Here is a 17,325-nt window from a genome sequence, read left to right on the forward strand (position 1 = left end):
CATTTCTTTTAATGCTGGATACAGGAGTCATTTGAATGCAGACTGTGGTACAGAAATTTTACCTGACAGCTCAATGATTAGGACACCTTCGTGATACTAGCGATTTGCTGGAAATGGGACAGTAGTCTTTAAAATGAGGTTTCAGCCCAAATTACATCAAAACTAGAAATGTCCTGGAATTACCTAACATAAGTGACAAAAAAAGATTTGTCCTCCAAAACAAAACAGGCTCTTGGGACACTGGGATGGTAAAAATAATCAAGTTAGTTGTCCTGGTTTCAGCTGGGATAGAGTTAGTTGTCTTCCCAGTAGCTGGTACAGTGCTATGTTTTGAGTTCAGTATGAGAAGAATGTTGATAACACACTGATGTTTTCAGGTGTTGCTAAGCAATGTTTAGTCTAAAATCAAGGATTCTTCAGCTTCTCATGCCCAGCCAGCAAGAAGGCTGGAGGGGCACAAGAAGGTGGCTGGGGACACAACCACGATAGCTGACCCAAACTGGCCAAAGGGATATTCCATACCATGTGACGTCATGCCCTGTATATAAACTGGGGGGAGTGGGGCTGGGAGGAATAGCCGCTCGGGGACTAACTGGGTGTCGATCGGCAGGGGGGGAGCAATTGCACTGCGCATCATTTGTACATTCCAATCCTTTTATTATTATTATTGTCATTTTAATATTGTTACTATTATCATTATTAGTTTCTTCCCTTCTGTTCTATTAAACCGTTCTTATCTCAACCCACGAATTTTAATTGTTGTCCCGATTTTCTCCCCCATCCCACTGGGTGAGGGGCGAGTGAGTGAGTGGCTGCGTGGTGCTTAGTTGCTGGCTGGGGTTAAACCATGACATTAGTAAAGGACAGTAAGATACTAAAAGACAGTAAAACTGACTCAGCCTCAGTGAACCTTAAACTCTAGATTTCTCCCACACTTACAGTATCCCACTGCTAACAACATTTAAGGTTGCAGGAGAAACCTTTTAGTAGCTCTAAGCTGCCTGGATTTAGTGCAAATCTGTCAATGTAACATGGTGGTCCCATGTCCCACTCTGGCTCCCTACCTAGCCCTAAGTTAACCTCTGTAAGCTGAATCTTTGTTCCTTAAGAATATATTTAAAAGTATATCTGAGACTGTTGTGGTTTAACCCCAGCCAGCAACTAAGCAGCACGCAGCTGCTCACTCCCCCCTCACCCAGTGGGATGGGGGAGAAAATCGCGAAAAAAAAGTAAAACTCGTGGGCTGAGATAAGAACAGTTTAATAGAACAGAAGGGAAGAAACTAATAATGATAATAATAACAATAATAAAATTACAATAATAATAATAATAAAAGGATTGGAATATGTAAGTGATGCACAATGCAATTGCTCCCCAGCCACTGACTGATGCCCAGGTAGTTCCCAAGCAGCTATTCCTCCCAGCCCCACTCCCCCAAGTTTATATACAGGGCATGACGTCACATGGTATGGAATATCCCTTTGGCCAGTTTGGGTCAGCTATCGTGGTTGTGTCCCCAGCCACCTTCTTGTGCCCCTCCAGCCTTCTTGCTGGCTGGGCATGAGAAGCTGAAGAATCCTTGATTTTAGACTAAACATGGCTTAGCAACACCTGAAAACATCAGTGTGTTATCAACATTCTTCTCATACTGAACCCAAAACATAGCACTATACCAGCTACTAGGAAGACAACTAACTCTATCCCAGCCAAAACCAGGACAGAGGCAATACCCCCAAAAAGTACGGTTTGCTTTTCTCATTATTAGATAGCTGAATTTGGAAGCTATCATTCTCAGTAACTTCACTGTAGTCGTAATAGCTGGCATCTAAACTTGCCATTATCAGTTAAAATACAAATACTTGATATGATACCAGATCAAACTTGAATTTTAGCATAAACCATGATAACTTTCCTCTTCTTCGTTAGAAGATGCTGAAACTTTTCTAGGCATGGGCAGAACTGTATGGTGAATGGAGTATTTAATTGTTTTACACACATGCATTTTTTTAGCTTTTTAAAATGGTGTGTATTAGTGGCATTAAAAATACTACTTTCTATGGTGCATTTTTTTTCCTTTTTCTCCATCAAAATAGAGAGGAAAGCAACTTTTTTTTTTCTTTTTTATATTATTGCACTACTAAGCTTGAGCACTCCAACACACTGCTCCTCCATGCTAAAACAGTCATATGGGTAGCACCATTCAAATCTTTCATGACACCAAAAAAATCATGTTACTATTAAACTTCTAGATTAGTCAGTCAGGTTTCCAGGGACTCTGGCACTTGCCACACAATCCCAGAGACACAGAATCACTACCCTAGTATAACTTCTTCCCACAGGTCTTTACACACCATGGCCTCCCCAGTCAGCACATCTTTTCCACTGTTTTTCTGTGGGAAAAAGAAGAATGCTGCTAGCTGAAAGGAGTAAAGCAGGAATGTAGTCCACCTCCTGTTCCTCACTTGTCCTGGTGTTAGGGAAGAGGACCTGTACCCACTGTCCTGCCTGCTGCCCTCGGGAGAAAGGAGGTGGCAATGGCAGAACCTGGGTGAGAGATGCAGGGTAGGTCTGGGCTGGCCCAAGTAGGGAAACAAAAATTGTAGCATACCTTACATATTGTTCAGCATCACCTCCACTGAAGGCAGAATCACTGTTCCGCACTATCTCTGTGCTTTCAAATACCCCTGCAATAGCTATGGGACTATGAATGTTTTCACCTTAACCTCCTGTGGCAGTAAGCAGGTGAGTAGTGGGGTCCCCACATCTAGGAGAGGATGTAGTGAAAGGTAAAGCTTTATCTGTGGGGAAGGTTCCTGGTATTAGAGGGAGCACTTCTGGGGAGAGTGCAAATATGGAATAAGCACAAGCAGACCTCTGTGTCAGTGTGTAGCTAGACAAAAGTTTAGTAGTTTCACTCGTTTCTTGGCCCTTGGAACACTGCTATTTTAAAAAGATCCAACCTGATCCCTTATAAGATACTTAAGGCAATTCCACTGGAGCACACTTAAACTAAAAGAAAACATACTCCTAGTTATGTCAACAGGAAAGACATTTGCTTCCCAACTAGGCTGTCCTTCTACCTCAGCAATGTTTAAAAATCAGTTGATGGCAGGATCATAGCGTTTTGAAAAAATGTCACCAAAAAATAACAAACACATAGTCTCAGTAACAAGAAATAAAAACCAATCCACAAAATAGTTAAACTTCATAGAACCCCTAAATGCTGCAGATAGCATGGCCTTTTTTAGCTTTCTTTGTGTGACAGATACATGTGCTTAGTAAATATCAGTAAAATAAAGACAAATGCTGTGCAAAGAACTGACAAATGGAGGGAAAATATGTCAATCTCTAACCAGATCTACAATTAAGCATATAAAAAGCATGATCAATTTATGTGATTTTCCTTGGATTCAAACATTTTTGTATGTTCTAGCTACTGTCGGTTCTGAAGACCTGATTCACAATGTAACCATCAAAACGTAAAATTCAAGCTGGTGATGTTGTAAAAGAAGAGACAAGTAAAAAGTCAATAGTAAAACTGAAATGTGTATAAAACTACTAGGAAAGCAGCAGGACACCCAGTTTGCTTAGATTTGAAATGTTTTCCCCTGTGCAAAACCAAAGCAAATGCTTTGGTGTGGTTTGGAAGCTCAATCTGCTTAATTTCAAAATTCATGTAACTGTCCCCCTTTTGCTCTCCAAAAGGCAAAAAGTGGTTTACTGCCCACACTAGGAGTTTAATACCACTACTTCTATGTACTGTAAGTAACAGGACTCTCTTGGCCTAATTAATGTAAACAAGGTTATTTGCAGAATAAAGCACTGCTCAGAATAAAGGCTCAAGGATTAGGCTTTAGCATAGCAGCTACATGCATTTTAAATAAAAACATTTTACAACTGAATTTTTTTCTTTTTCCCTTTACAGCATCATCATCCCACATTTCACAGTCCAACAGCAAGACCAGGAGAACAGCTACTAAAGTAAAAGAACTAGAAAACAAGGAGGATGCTAGCTAACTTACTTAAAGAGCTCTTTGTGTTCTTTATGAACTGAAGTGATGTTAGTTCTATAAAATTGACTACCAGTATGTAAAAAAAAAATAAAAATTACCATTTCACATCATATTGTTTGCTTTGTATATACAGAAGCATTGATTTATTTTCTTCTTCTTTATGTGTGTTAACAGCCATACTGGGTCAAACCAGAGGTCCATACAACCTATTATTTTTTCTATGAGAGTACTAGTAGCAGATGTTTACAAAAAAGTATGAAGAATAGAGCAAACAGAGTGAATCTGTCCCCAGCATACCCTCTTAGCTTCTAGCAATCAATGGCTTTCCTGAGCAAACTCTTCCTCAGCCAGAGACTGCACACAGCCATTGTGTTTAATAATGAGTTTGTCCAGCCCATTTTTGAACCCATTTATAATTTTGGCTTCACAGCATCTTGAGGCAATGAGCTCCACGATGTAATTATGTGCTGTGTGAAAAATATTTCCTTTTGTTCACTTTAAATCTGCTGCTTAATAGCTTTGTTGGGTGCTCCTGATTCCCTGTATTATAAGGAATAATGAATAATTGTTGTTACCATTGCAAAAGTAACACTGATCTCTGGCACAGCTCAGAATATCCTAAGGGGTATTACAGCAGCCAGGAATGAGTGATATTTCACTATTCTGGAAACAAGGTAGAGACTTGGTACTGGAGCTGATAAAGTGGGTCTGTGCCACTTTAAGGATTTCCTTACTCATAGAATCTTTACATAGGTTATTATGTCAACCTTACAGAAGCTGTATACAGCATTGTTACACAGAGCAGAAAAGCTGGAACTGAAGTATGAATGGGTGAATGAGCAAAACTACAAACTGAAAATGTGGAGTTTTACTGTAGCTATTTGTCCAACTTGACTAGAGACACCAATGACAAATAGAAACAGGTGCAGATAAAAATCAATGCTAAGTGAACAAAAGCTCAGCTGATATCACAGCCTAATGCAGAGGACAATGTTCTGAAATACTGTTCAAGCAAACAATACGCTAAAGCATTCTGGCAACGAATAACGGTTGACAGCACTTGGAAGAGCAATAGTGGTATCACAAAAGACTGAAGAACTGTTGTATGCAGTCTTTCTCAAGATTAAAAAGCATATGTCTCAACTTGACAGTCATGCTTAGATTCAGAGGATCTTGGAAGGACATGAAAATCTAAAAAGAGCTTTGCACTGCAAGCCCTTCCCCATCTAAGTTACCTCATTTCTTTCCTAACTATTCATGTGGGGTTGGAGGTGGCTGCTTGTCGTGGTTTAACCCCAGCCAGCAACTAAGCACCACGCAGCTGCTCACTCACTTCCCCCCCACCCAGTGGGATGGGGGAGAAAATCAGGAAAAGAAGTAAAACTCCTGGGTTGAGATAAGAACGGTTTAATAGAACAGAAAAGAAGAAACTAATAATGATAATGATAACACTAATAAAATGACAACAGTAGTAATAAAAGGATTGGAATGTACAAATGATGCGCAGGGCAATTGCTCACCACCCGCCGATCGACACCCAGCCAGTCCCCGAGCGGCCATTCCCCGACCCCCCTTCCCGGTTCCTAAACTAGATGGGACGTCCCATGGTATGGAATACACTGTTGGCCAGTTTGGGTCAGGTGCCCTGGCTGGGCATGAGAAGCTGAAAAATCCTTGACTCTAGTCTAAACACTACTGAGCAACACCTGAAAACATCAGTGTGATCAACATTCTTCACATACTGAACTCAAAACATAGCACTGTACCAGCTACTAGGAAGACAGTTAACTACATCCCAGCTGAAACCAGGACACTGCTTTTACTGTTCTTTCCTGAGTAGGGGACACAGGATCGGACTTAGCTTTTTAACATTTGTTATGTCATACTGGAATTTTGTTGCTTTGTCATCATTCTTGGTAAGGAAAAGCACGGAGATTGCTCACATGTAGGTATTTACTGTAAACAATCTGAATGGTAATATTTTCTCATGTCAAAACTCCAAGCTCTGTGATACAGCCAAGTATTTAAGTATCAAAGGCAAAGTGTTCCTGTTGCCTTCTCCCAGACGAAAACACACACTAAAACTTTATGCTTGAGGAACCAACACTGCACTGCATAGAAGCTTCCACTATCCCAGAGCAAGCACCAGGAGGCACTCTATTCAGAAGGGAATCCTGTTGCTGTTTGGGTAGGACAGAGACAAAAATCTACAGTTTCGCTGAAAAGAGCTTATACCCCCTTTATTGCAGGTTACCTTTGTTAGCAGAAGGCAGCCACAGCTATGTCTGTTTCTGAACAACCCCAGCCTGTACATCAAGGAAGGTCCTCACTTCTTTTGTCTCCCTTTGGTGTGTGGTGTAAGAGTGGAGATAGCCTGTCTCTTAGAGACTCAGACCTCTCTCTTGTAGATATAAAAGCTTCTTTCCTGTTATACATTAAGAGCAGTTATTATTGCACAGGCAAGCACCTTTAAGCTAGATGGGTAATAACTGATCTGAGCTGGTAGATGCATTTTAACCTTACATAAATGCATGCTATTTTTTCCACAGAGCAAAGCAGAGCATTGTCAGTCATGAATCTTTTTTAAGGTCTTAAGGGGAAGAAACTGCATGATTTTGGTGGACAGATATGCAAGCTTCATCACCATTACATGAACTTGTCTAAACTATTATGTGTCTGAGGACCCTGCTGTTGCTTCCATTTAAGTGAATGGTAAAATGTAAAACAGGAAAGAATGTATATTAAAAACAACTTTAAAACAGTCTCTTACATCCTTTTAAAACCAACTGGCCTTAAACACATGCTTAAGGTCTTCCCTGTCTTGGACTCCAAATCATGCTGTAAACCTAAACCTTTCAGCTCTCGTGTGTGAGTTTGTTGTGAGTGACTCCGGTCTACTGTTTCTGTCTTGTGAAGAAGTGTCAATATTATGAATCTTCATCAGTCCTGGACTGAGCTGCAAACCCAGTAACTCCAAGAATTTTACCTGGTTGACGCTGCCATCATGTCACTTCTGAAATACTGACTCTCACTGACAGTATCTTGCAAGTCCCCAAAGCCAGCCTGCTTTTCCTTCTGCCCACCTCCTGGGCTGCCTTGTTTCCACGCGTACTCCAGTCTTCCCATCAGCTTTGGCCTGGGGGCCAATTTTATCCCATGGTTGCCCTGCTCATCTTTGTCTCTGCCTGATCAAGATGCCCGCATCTTCTCGTGGCTGTTTGGCAGGCTATGTCCTCTTCACATCTCAGATGACTTGCTGAGGACCCAGGGTGACCTAACTGCTAATTAATAAGATGGATACAGAGCCAAGCAGTTTGAGAACAGCAGTAGCCCCACAAGAGTGTAGGCAGTGGCATCGCTGAGATCCCACGGGATGGATAACTGGGGGAGCAGCTATCACACTGAGACAGAGCCAATGGCAGGACACCAGGAGAGAAAGGAGGCTTGCCAACCCCCTTGTCTGCCCAACTACATCCCACCAGATTTTCAGTGAACTTAACATTTCCCACAGTATCTTTTGGGCCCATTAAATCAGTATGATGTAACAAAAAAATAATTCCTGCTAGAAAATGCTGATCATCCTTTCCATTGACAGAACAATTACTAAAGCACTATGGGAAACGTGTAAGAAGAAGTCTTGTATTCCAGTTAGAAAACTTCTTAAAAGATACATTGAGCCACAGGCTACATAAGAATACAGATTTTTATTTCCTGAAAAATTTATAATGGCTATTTTAACTTATTTAAAACAAATGCATTATAGAAAATAATGCATATTTTAGGTATGCTGTGAATAAACTGCTGCTAAATGAAGACTCCTAATAGCTAAATTATGCTAATTTGATTTGAAAAGTGTTCCGCTCACTTTACAAACAGCCAGTAATAATGCTCTGGTCATGAAACCAGCAATGGTCAAAAATGCCTAATTATTTGTAGTGAATAAATACAATCCATAGAAAACACATAGGGTATATATATAATTAATAAAGAATAGATTATAATTGCATTTAACATCATTTGCATAATTTAAAATGGACTAACTACATGACTGATTTTTTATGTCTTTTTAAAGGGCACTAATAAAATATGAAGGAGGTAGGGAGGCCTATATGAGTAGGAAGTAATGAATAATATCTTGAACATTAAAGCACAATATATTATTCCGTGCACATAAATTGGATGAATTCATTTTTGCAGGTGCAATGGGAAAAGTATGGTACATCAGCAGTTTTCAAAAGTAAATAATATGTTAACTGAAGAAGGGATTACAGATGCTGATCAAATATTCAATGTCTTAATTGAGTACTTAGTAAGTCAGTCTGGTGCAAATATGCAGCATATAGCCTGCAATGTTTCAAAAACTTTTCTTTCTTTCAAATCATACCTGTCACTAGCATTTAGAAAGTTTAACCTATCACTTTATCGCTGTGAGCATTAAAGCCATTCTTGCGGATTTCCCTCTGGAAACTGAAGTTATGAGTGAAATTAAGTTCAGTGGTCTCATTTAGTTTCCTACTGTGGTGTTCAACAGCCCATAATGATGCACAGATTGGCTAAATCTGAAACTAAACCCTAATTTCAAAAGGTACAGAGAGACCATAGATTTGTACTAGCAAAAGCACAATAGCAAGATCACTCAGCAAAAATGACTTGCCTAACAGACAATCAGAGTAAAATATATTCTGAGAAGTCTGCTTACTACAGTTTGACTGTTTCTCAACCTGTGGCTGCCAAACGGGAGGAAGACAAGACAGGCTGGAGAATAATGGTGCAACAGATTTCACATGCTAAAATAGTGGAGTGATGTGTGAGTGTTGGTTATTAAAAAAATAAGCATATAACTCTGTGTACATCCAAACACAAGGAAGCAGTAAGATGGAAAAGGTTCATTCTTGCCATTAAAATTATATAACCCCTGTGTTAATTACTTGGACTTATCAGATGTAGATACTGGATTTCCAAAGATCCTCTCGGTGCAAAGTTGACAACAATTAGTGAAACTTGGAAGCTACTTCTTTTATTGCTCCAATTTGACATTGCACATGCCCACAAATCTTTCTAGAATAAATTGAGAAAGATTTTGCAATTCCTTCAGAGAACAGAACCTAATGATGGAATCATAGGTCAGGAAAAAGGGGAGCAAAATTAAAACAAGCTTTGAAAGACTGCTGTGGCAGCTGGACCCAAGATGGGAAAAACTCCACAACTTTCTAAAGCAGACTGAAGGTTTATTGCTATGGGATAATGAAGGACAAGAGGCACAGCCACAAATCTGAATGCAACAGCTAAAATGATTCCATTTTAAATGCTTAAGTAGACTCACTCATTAAGGATCAGGAATAACATCAGAGTTGCTTATCGTGCTTTACATTACTTTTTGATTTTCAGTCCAGCTATGCTGAAATATGGAATGAATGTCTGCTAAATATCTGAACATGTAAAAGACTCCCAGGGCATCTTCAGGACCATAAGAATTGACAGGTTACAGCACATTTTTTATTGCTGATGATAGATTTTGTATTCATTCACGTGTTTGCCACCACATACACCAGGACCACCAGACTCAGTAGAAGCAGAAAATGATTAAAATAGCTGCGAGAGCTCCTACATAAGAACAACCTACATCAGTCTATCCATCCAACTGATCAGCTTAAGCATCTATATCTCACGACTTTTTAGTGGGCCAACACTTTTCTGAGGGGACCAATACTACCAGTCTCTGTTTTAATTGCTTAGAGGGATATGAAGGACATGAAAGATGCACTTAAAAGCTATCAGGCTTTCCTTAGGACACAGTCTAAACTTAACTTTACATACAAGACGTGAGTCTGGTAGACTCACATGGAGAAAAACATTGGGCTGAATTAGGCATCCTTGCTCTTGTTATGCATCCATGATGCCTGCGATCACATACAGTTCAGACTGTTCAGGCTACTAAGAAGAAAACAGGAGGTTCACAGCCAAGTAAATCACAGACTGATCAGTACCAAAAATAGCTATGTCACAGCATGAGCAAACAGCTGCCTACACCCCACTGAGAGTAATCCTAAGGATATTGGAAGTGTTCTAGTCTATACACCTCTGCAATTTTATTATTCAAACAGATAAAACCCCAAAGCCTTTCTAATGAAGCCACGACCTGCCTAAATCTATAATCTGTAGGAAGAATAAATTTTAATTAAACCTGCTTAAACAAAAACAAATTAGAAAGCTGTATCTCCCTATACATGCACTTTTATTTAAATTGGAGGAGAAGGCATTTAGGAAGAGTGGGAGAAGGAAACAGTGAGATTTAGAAAGTCCTGGGACACCTTGATCACTGGGCAGTTAGCCACACTGCAGCATAGGGCAGTGTCACGTGAATGGTATTAAGCACTGTGACAGCACTTCTCATACACTTGAAATCTGTTAAGAACAGAAATTCACAGCTATTAAGGATAGGTTCAGAATTGCATCAAACTGGCTGACACACCAACAGACATTCAGCAAACTAAGTGTCTCTCCTCTGAACTGAAAAAAACCCAAACAAACTCCTATTAACTGCCATCCAGCTAAAATTGTTGACAACTGATTCTTGCTGATCAACAACTAGAAGTCACCCATTCTGCTACAAAACTTACTAAAGAATTAAAGGGATATTGCATGCACTGGGAAGTTGTGTCACTAATAACATAGGCTATTTACTAGTAAATGTAGTTTCTGGTTTGGGATGACTTTATTTCAACAATTCGGTATTGATCTGGAGTACCTTAGGATTTGCAAAACAAAACATGCTTTGTGGACATGGCAGCTGCTCATTTTTACTATTGCTTTTGACCTCCCTGGATACAATCTCCCCAGTGCCGAGGTTTCCAGTGTCCAAGAGTCTAGGATAAACCCAAGCAGGAACAAGTTGCCTGGGATTCATGGAAGGCTGCTGCAGATTCCATGGCAATCTGAAGAAACTGTTTTTTTTCTGAACACAGTCCTCTGATAAAGGAGAAATACCTCTCTCATTCAAAGGACCTTTATATCACCATTAGTTCTGGTTATCCATTGTGCGTGGGAGAGAACACTTACATAATAATATATGCCTATAATCAGACCACTGCAACTTTCCAGTATTAAAGATTAAAGATTCAGCTGGGGATTCAGGTGATAGGTGATGGGGTTCTGAGCCCCATCTAAACAGATGAAACTTCACAAAAAATAATAGCAATGATCTCTACAGATTAATATTTCCAACAATTTTCCACACCATTTTCACAGGACAAATTCCTACTATTTTACTTCTGTTTCTGTTATGCTTTCAATCTCTAATGAGTTTTCTCATTATTACAGAAGTAGAAAGAAAGGCAAACAGTTACCTGCTCTCAGTTCTGGAGGATGCAGATATTGTCCTTTGTGTATTTACTGTGGACTAATACCCCCATTCCCACCCAATGTTCCAGCGTCTGTCTGCTTTCTTTGTAATTCATGTCTTGTGGGATAGAAAATAACCTGCATTTATTGTGGTATTGACTGTCTCAGCTGGTGCTGCAGAATATCAAATAAAATCAGAGAAAAGGACATGATAAAAATGTACAGGTTGGAGGTGAGACAGGCCAGTTGCAGTCACAAGGAATACATGCAGAAAAAGCAGCACCAGCTAGGTCCTGCCAGTAGCTATATCAACATAAAATCAACAAAATACTTATTTTTCCTACTATTTTCAAGATTTCAGAACAGGGCCCCAGAAGCACAGGGCTTAGAAGTGTCATGTGGCAGCAAATTTGTCTTCCAGCTGGAACCAAAGAGAAAGAAAAGCTGCGACTGGAGGACTGGGTTGGAGTGACAGGATTCTAGTCTGTTATGCCTTTGCCTGACAGCAGAAAATGGATATCAGATTTCTGCCCTAGGTTAGGCATTTATCTAACAGTGTGCTGGAGAAAACAAAAACTTAAGTGGGCACCTTATGGGGTAAACTTCCTCCATGAAAAATTTCCTGCTTGCCTGCAATACTTTCTGACCCCCACAACAAGGAACTGTACTTCTGCTGGTTTTAGAGAGGTTTTTTCCTATTTTGTTTCTTAAAACCATTTTCTATTTACCCCAGATATTTCACTAGCCAGTAGTACACTGTGTGAAAAACTTTGTTTTTATAGACTATCAGCACACCTACTTGCATATCTTGGGAAGTTCCATTTCAATTAATATATTGCTATGAAGATAGGATTTCTTTCACACCCCCAATTATTCTCAACACTCGCCTCCAAATCCTCTTCAAATTATCGATATTTTTACGATCACCTTTGACCACAATTCCCCAACATATAACTGAACAGCGACCATGACCAGATAACCTATTTTAAAATACTTCTACCATCTGAAATAGGTGCTAAGAAGTGCTAAACTGAAATGAATTGTTTAACATACATTAGATAATATATTTCATGTTCCTGACCTTGATAGGCCCAATGAGCCTGTATCCTCACAGGTATCCATCTATTTAACTGCGGTGATTTAGAGATTAATACAGTTACATTGGTGTAGCCCTCCAGAGTGGAGACCACGCAGCATAAAAAGGATAATCAGTACAGTTTGTCTTGACAGTACATAACTTCCCTGTATTAGGAGTAGTAATGGTTTAATGATATTAGTATAAAATTATTTCCTGACTGAAGCAGTTAATTGCCACAAAACTTTGAGCAAGGATGTGTGCAACAGGATGGGAAGAGAGGGAAGTTGGGAGAGACAGTGGGGGGAAAGGCCTTAAAGTTAAAGCTACATGGAGGAACCTTTTTTTAAACTCTGTTATTGACACAGTCCTGTTAGTGACAGTAAGTGAGGCTGATCTGAGCAGGATACTCTTTGCAAATCCTGGCTTTTCAAAGGAACCTCTAGTTTTGAGATAATGGAAGCTCAGAACTCCCTGTCACGGAACATAATGTGAAATTGATTTTGCAAGGCTTTATCTACACAAAGTTGCACTGGTTTAATTAAAGGTGTGTTTTTGAATCAATTCTGTTAAACCAGTCCAAGCTCCTGTGTGGACAGTCTGAAATCAATTTCAAACTGTCTTCTGTCAACTAACCTTAATTTGGCAAAGAACTAATTTATACTAAACAGGCACCAATTTTTGCTGATCCAAAAATAGAGTAAAAAATCAATCTTATTTAAAATGAAAAGATTTTGATTAATTTCTCTGTTTCTGCACTAGCTACACCAAGCTATACTGGCCTCCAGTAGCCTAGTCCAACTCTTTAGGAAGGAGATTAACTCATTTCTTTGCATCTATGTGCTTATGGCCTTTTGACAGATACACGTCCTTGAAAAAGGATACAGTGTCAAGCATGGTGAAACTAGGGAGTCTAAAACCAAAAGGTGGCAGGTGTAAGGAGAAAGAAGTGATGAACTGTAGAGACCACTTTCAACCTACTTTTCTATTTGTTTTGTTTCTGTAATGCAGAAAGGAGATAAGCAGTGAGCCTCCTTCATGATCAGTAAAAGTTCTCTCATGCTGTAGTATTGGGGAGCAGCTTAAATAACCCACAATGACTGCAGGGGTGCATGTGAAATCAGGCCAATGTTATCCTGCCAGTCTAACATTGCTGGAACCAAGCCAAAATCTCTCCTTTCTTAGGGTCTGGCAGGGGATAGAAAGGTGTTTAAAGATCTACTGCACACTAGCTATGTGGAAATTTACCTGAGTTTAAGGATTTCTGTGCAATCCCTTCCAATCATTCACACTCCACTAAGCCACTAATTAAGGTCTGCATTTGAGTTCACAGCTTACTGAAATGTATCCACGTTATTTCCACACCTGAGAAACACACAGGAAAATGGGCAGTGAACTTGTTACTGATGTGCCGCTACGGACACATCTGTATTCGCTCTCATTCTACAGGCACAGCTAGACACAAAATCAGAAACTGCACTGCTACATCCGAGAACCAGGGCCTGGTCCTGCTCTAGGGAACAGAAGCCTTCACACATGCCATCATAGGAACAGGTCCAGGCTGTGGGATGTCACCCTACTGATATCCAACCAAAGCCTTTTCAGTGATGAGAGCCGCAGTATCTCAGCTCCTCCCAGAAGGAGAACAAAAGGGCACAACCCTGCAAAGTATGGTGCTCCCCCAAGACCCCTATATTGGGAACTGAAGATACTCAGTATCTCAGGTGGGTATTCCTAATGCAGAGTTGAGAAGTGAGCAACTAAGTAGCAGCCTGCCATTGCTTAAAGATGATTTTTCATCCTTTATGTTTTGTGTCAGTTCTGTTACTCCAAAAACTTGTGCATGAAGCCAATAGGACTTAAAACTACATAGATGTGCTTAGATTGTGAACTATAGCCCTAATTATTGAGAACAGTGGCCCTAATTATCAAGTTTTATTGTAAAGCGCTTAAAACTATGCACAACAGTAAGTGCTCTGTATCCTTGCACTCCTCTGAAGTGCTGCTAATGGGTAATGTGCTACTTTACTTTCTGTTCGGTTCAACAGATTTATTTTCAGAGTGAATCCTGTGTGAATTTCTCTTGAATCAAACTCTTTCCCTGGTGAGACTATATAATCCTGCTGTCTTGTTAGAGCAAAAATCATCTATGAGACTTCATTCAAAACAAATCCCCTGCCAAACTATTTCTTCCTTTTCATTTGGATAGTTAGTCTTCTGATAATTTATAAGGAAAAAATTCTTTCATTGTCTAGTTCAACCTTGTAAAGAGGACAGTATCAGTCTGACAGCACTGTAAACAAAGATTTGTAATCTTAGCAGTGCTAGAATATATTGGGTGGTTTTTCATTGCAAATGGAGGAAAAACAGCAACACTGCATTAGTTCAATGGAAAAAAAACCCTCAAATATATGACTAGTTATGGTTCATTCTGATTATAAAGAATTTTCATATATAAAGAGGACTTTTTTTCAGACGCAGCTGGAGTATTTTAAGTCCCCCTTCCCTGCCACTATTAATAAACTGCACCCTAACATATTGCACCTACTGGCATTAGTCGTGACTAAACCTACTGTCTGTAATGGGATGACATTCATCAGCTTGGTAAGCTCAAAATTAAGTGATTTTCCTGGAAACTTTCTCAGCAGCATCATTTGATCCACTGTAGTTAAAAAGCCATGTCATTGGTTGCATTATAAATTCCATTTTACAGTCTTTTTTTTAAAATAAATTAATTGTAGCTTTCCTCTAGGCTTAATGCTGGTTTAAAAGGTTTTGGCTGATGAGCAAATCTTTTCCAAAGACAAGAATTTTCAATTTTATCATTTTTAAATAACAGTGGCATGAAAAACCCCACAGGAACAAACTTGTTTAAGTCAGCTACACAAATGAAAGTTGACAAGTGATTAGCTCGTTCTGGGAATGAATTGTTTGCTACGTTTTAGGGGGAAAAAATGTCATCAGTGACTTTTGAAGTGGCCTGAAGCGTAGGCTTTGGAAGTCTAATACTACAAATACCAGTTTAAGCAATTACATATTTAAGCAATTGTTATAACATGTAGTTGGCATGACAAAGCACAAACTTCAAAAAAACACCTTCTCTTGTAAAATGCAAGCAGTATGCACACTTGTAAAAACCCAGCAATGTACTAGTAATTGTATTCGTCATCCTGAAGGACCCGCAACAGTGAATATATTAGTTGCTACCTTTAAAACTTAAGCATAGTACATTGAGCCTCTAGGGCAGTGCACAATTGTGCATGCCCAAAAGAGAAATTGTTGCTTGCCCTACAGGATGGAAATAATTTAAATGACTTTTGCTGGTTTTCCTCCTCCCTTCTCTTTCTATCAGATGAAAGAATGAGAACAGATCTTTTTTTTGCTGGCTTCTACTTTGAGAAGACAGAGTTAAAATTGAATCTATCATTCTGCTTCTCACTGGCTATGTCAGAGTCACATCACAGTTAGACCCATTTACACCTGTTCCTCTGATTTCTCACATTCTAATTTCTACGGAAAGGAAGTTTAGGACTGTGCACTGGGTTGGAGATGCAGTGCAATCTGGATAGGTTCCTCAACTGGACGAATGGACACTACCACATACAGAGGCAGATACAGGCTCTGTCAAGTGTAGACTGCTCCTGGAAATGGGGGAGGGGTGGGCTGCTGGTGATCATTAGTTGCTTCCTACACCACATGGCAGGGAACAGGTTTTTTTTTTAGATCTAATCACTTAATCTTGGATCATAGTCCATATAATGTATTAAAAGTTAACAGAGTATTTCAGAGGTGACAGCTTCAAGTCTACCTACAGATCAGACTCCACAAGTTCTTTATGCAATGCATCTTCCTACATGATCAATCAAAATTATCTCATGAATTCTCATACACTCCTATGACAATTTTGAAAATTCAGAGTCCAACCCTGCGGATCAATCTTATGTATTTTACCTCTGTGGAGTAATATATTTATGCTACTGTTTTTTTGGGTTCAAATCCATTGAATTATAATCTTGTGGGAAACTACTCACTGTAGACATCTTATCAACCTGTATTAGAGTGTTACTGTATGCGAAAATCATTCACAAGAATGAACTCCTTAAAATCTGAGGTAAAAGGCAGAGAAAAGTGGACACCCTAACAATTAAAATAGTGGACCTAAGCAGATTTTAAAGGGTCTTAAATCCTCCCTCACATTAGACAAGGAACCCAGGTTTATAAGTCTCCGTTGATTCAAATACATGATTTGGATGAGGAGTGATGCATTCTTGAGACTCTTCAGCAAAACTAAGCTTTTGAAGTCAGGCATAATACTACAATTAATTTTGGACACAAAAGCAAGTTCTGCTTGTTTTTCGCTTTTTTCACTTAGCAAACTGGCTCATCTCACAAGGAATACAGGATCTGCAGTGCAATGTGCTGCGTTCGTATAGTATTTGCGAGGATGTAGGGGTCATGACATTTAAAACTAAGATGGTAACAGGGAGGAACAGGTCGCTCTAGCATGAAATAAAGAAACAGAAGTTGAACAAAAAACAAGGAACAAAGAGAGACTGTAAGTTCATATGAAAAATAATGAGGATTAGAGATAGCCTCCAGCAAGTGGGAAATGGTTCAGGCATCACAGAATAAATTTTATAGCCCTTTGGGCCTCTCTGAAGATTTGCACACTTCCTTTCCATATTGAATACTATTGTTCCAGGAAATATTGCTTGCAGAACTTGATTTCTAAGCTAATATTGTGTTACAGGGTAACTGTGATTAGACAATCTGTCATGTAGAACTTTGGAAAAAAGTTATATTCTTCAATTGTAAAAGAAAAATATGGCAAGTTCTGGGAGAACACTAGAGGACCTGTTTTTTTTGAATATACAGCTTTATGCAATTAGAATTAGG

At 39.4% G+C, this 17,325-nt stretch overlaps 1 protein-coding gene across 1 annotated transcript in view; it reads right to left on the reverse strand.

The window, feature by feature from the left end:
• The window catches only part of PTPRM (protein tyrosine phosphatase, receptor type, M), a 340,322-nt gene that overhangs the window by 76,516 nt on the left and 246,481 nt on the right, over positions 1–17,325 (reverse strand). The gene's annotated exons all lie outside the window — the stretch shown is intronic.

The sequence above is a fragment of the Haliaeetus leucocephalus genome, unplaced genomic scaffold, assembly GCF_000737465.1.
Source record: "Haliaeetus leucocephalus isolate CR32 unplaced genomic scaffold, Haliaeetus_leucocephalus-4.0 Scaffold1007, whole genome shotgun sequence".
NCBI lineage: Eukaryota > Metazoa > Chordata > Aves > Accipitriformes > Accipitridae > Haliaeetus > Haliaeetus leucocephalus.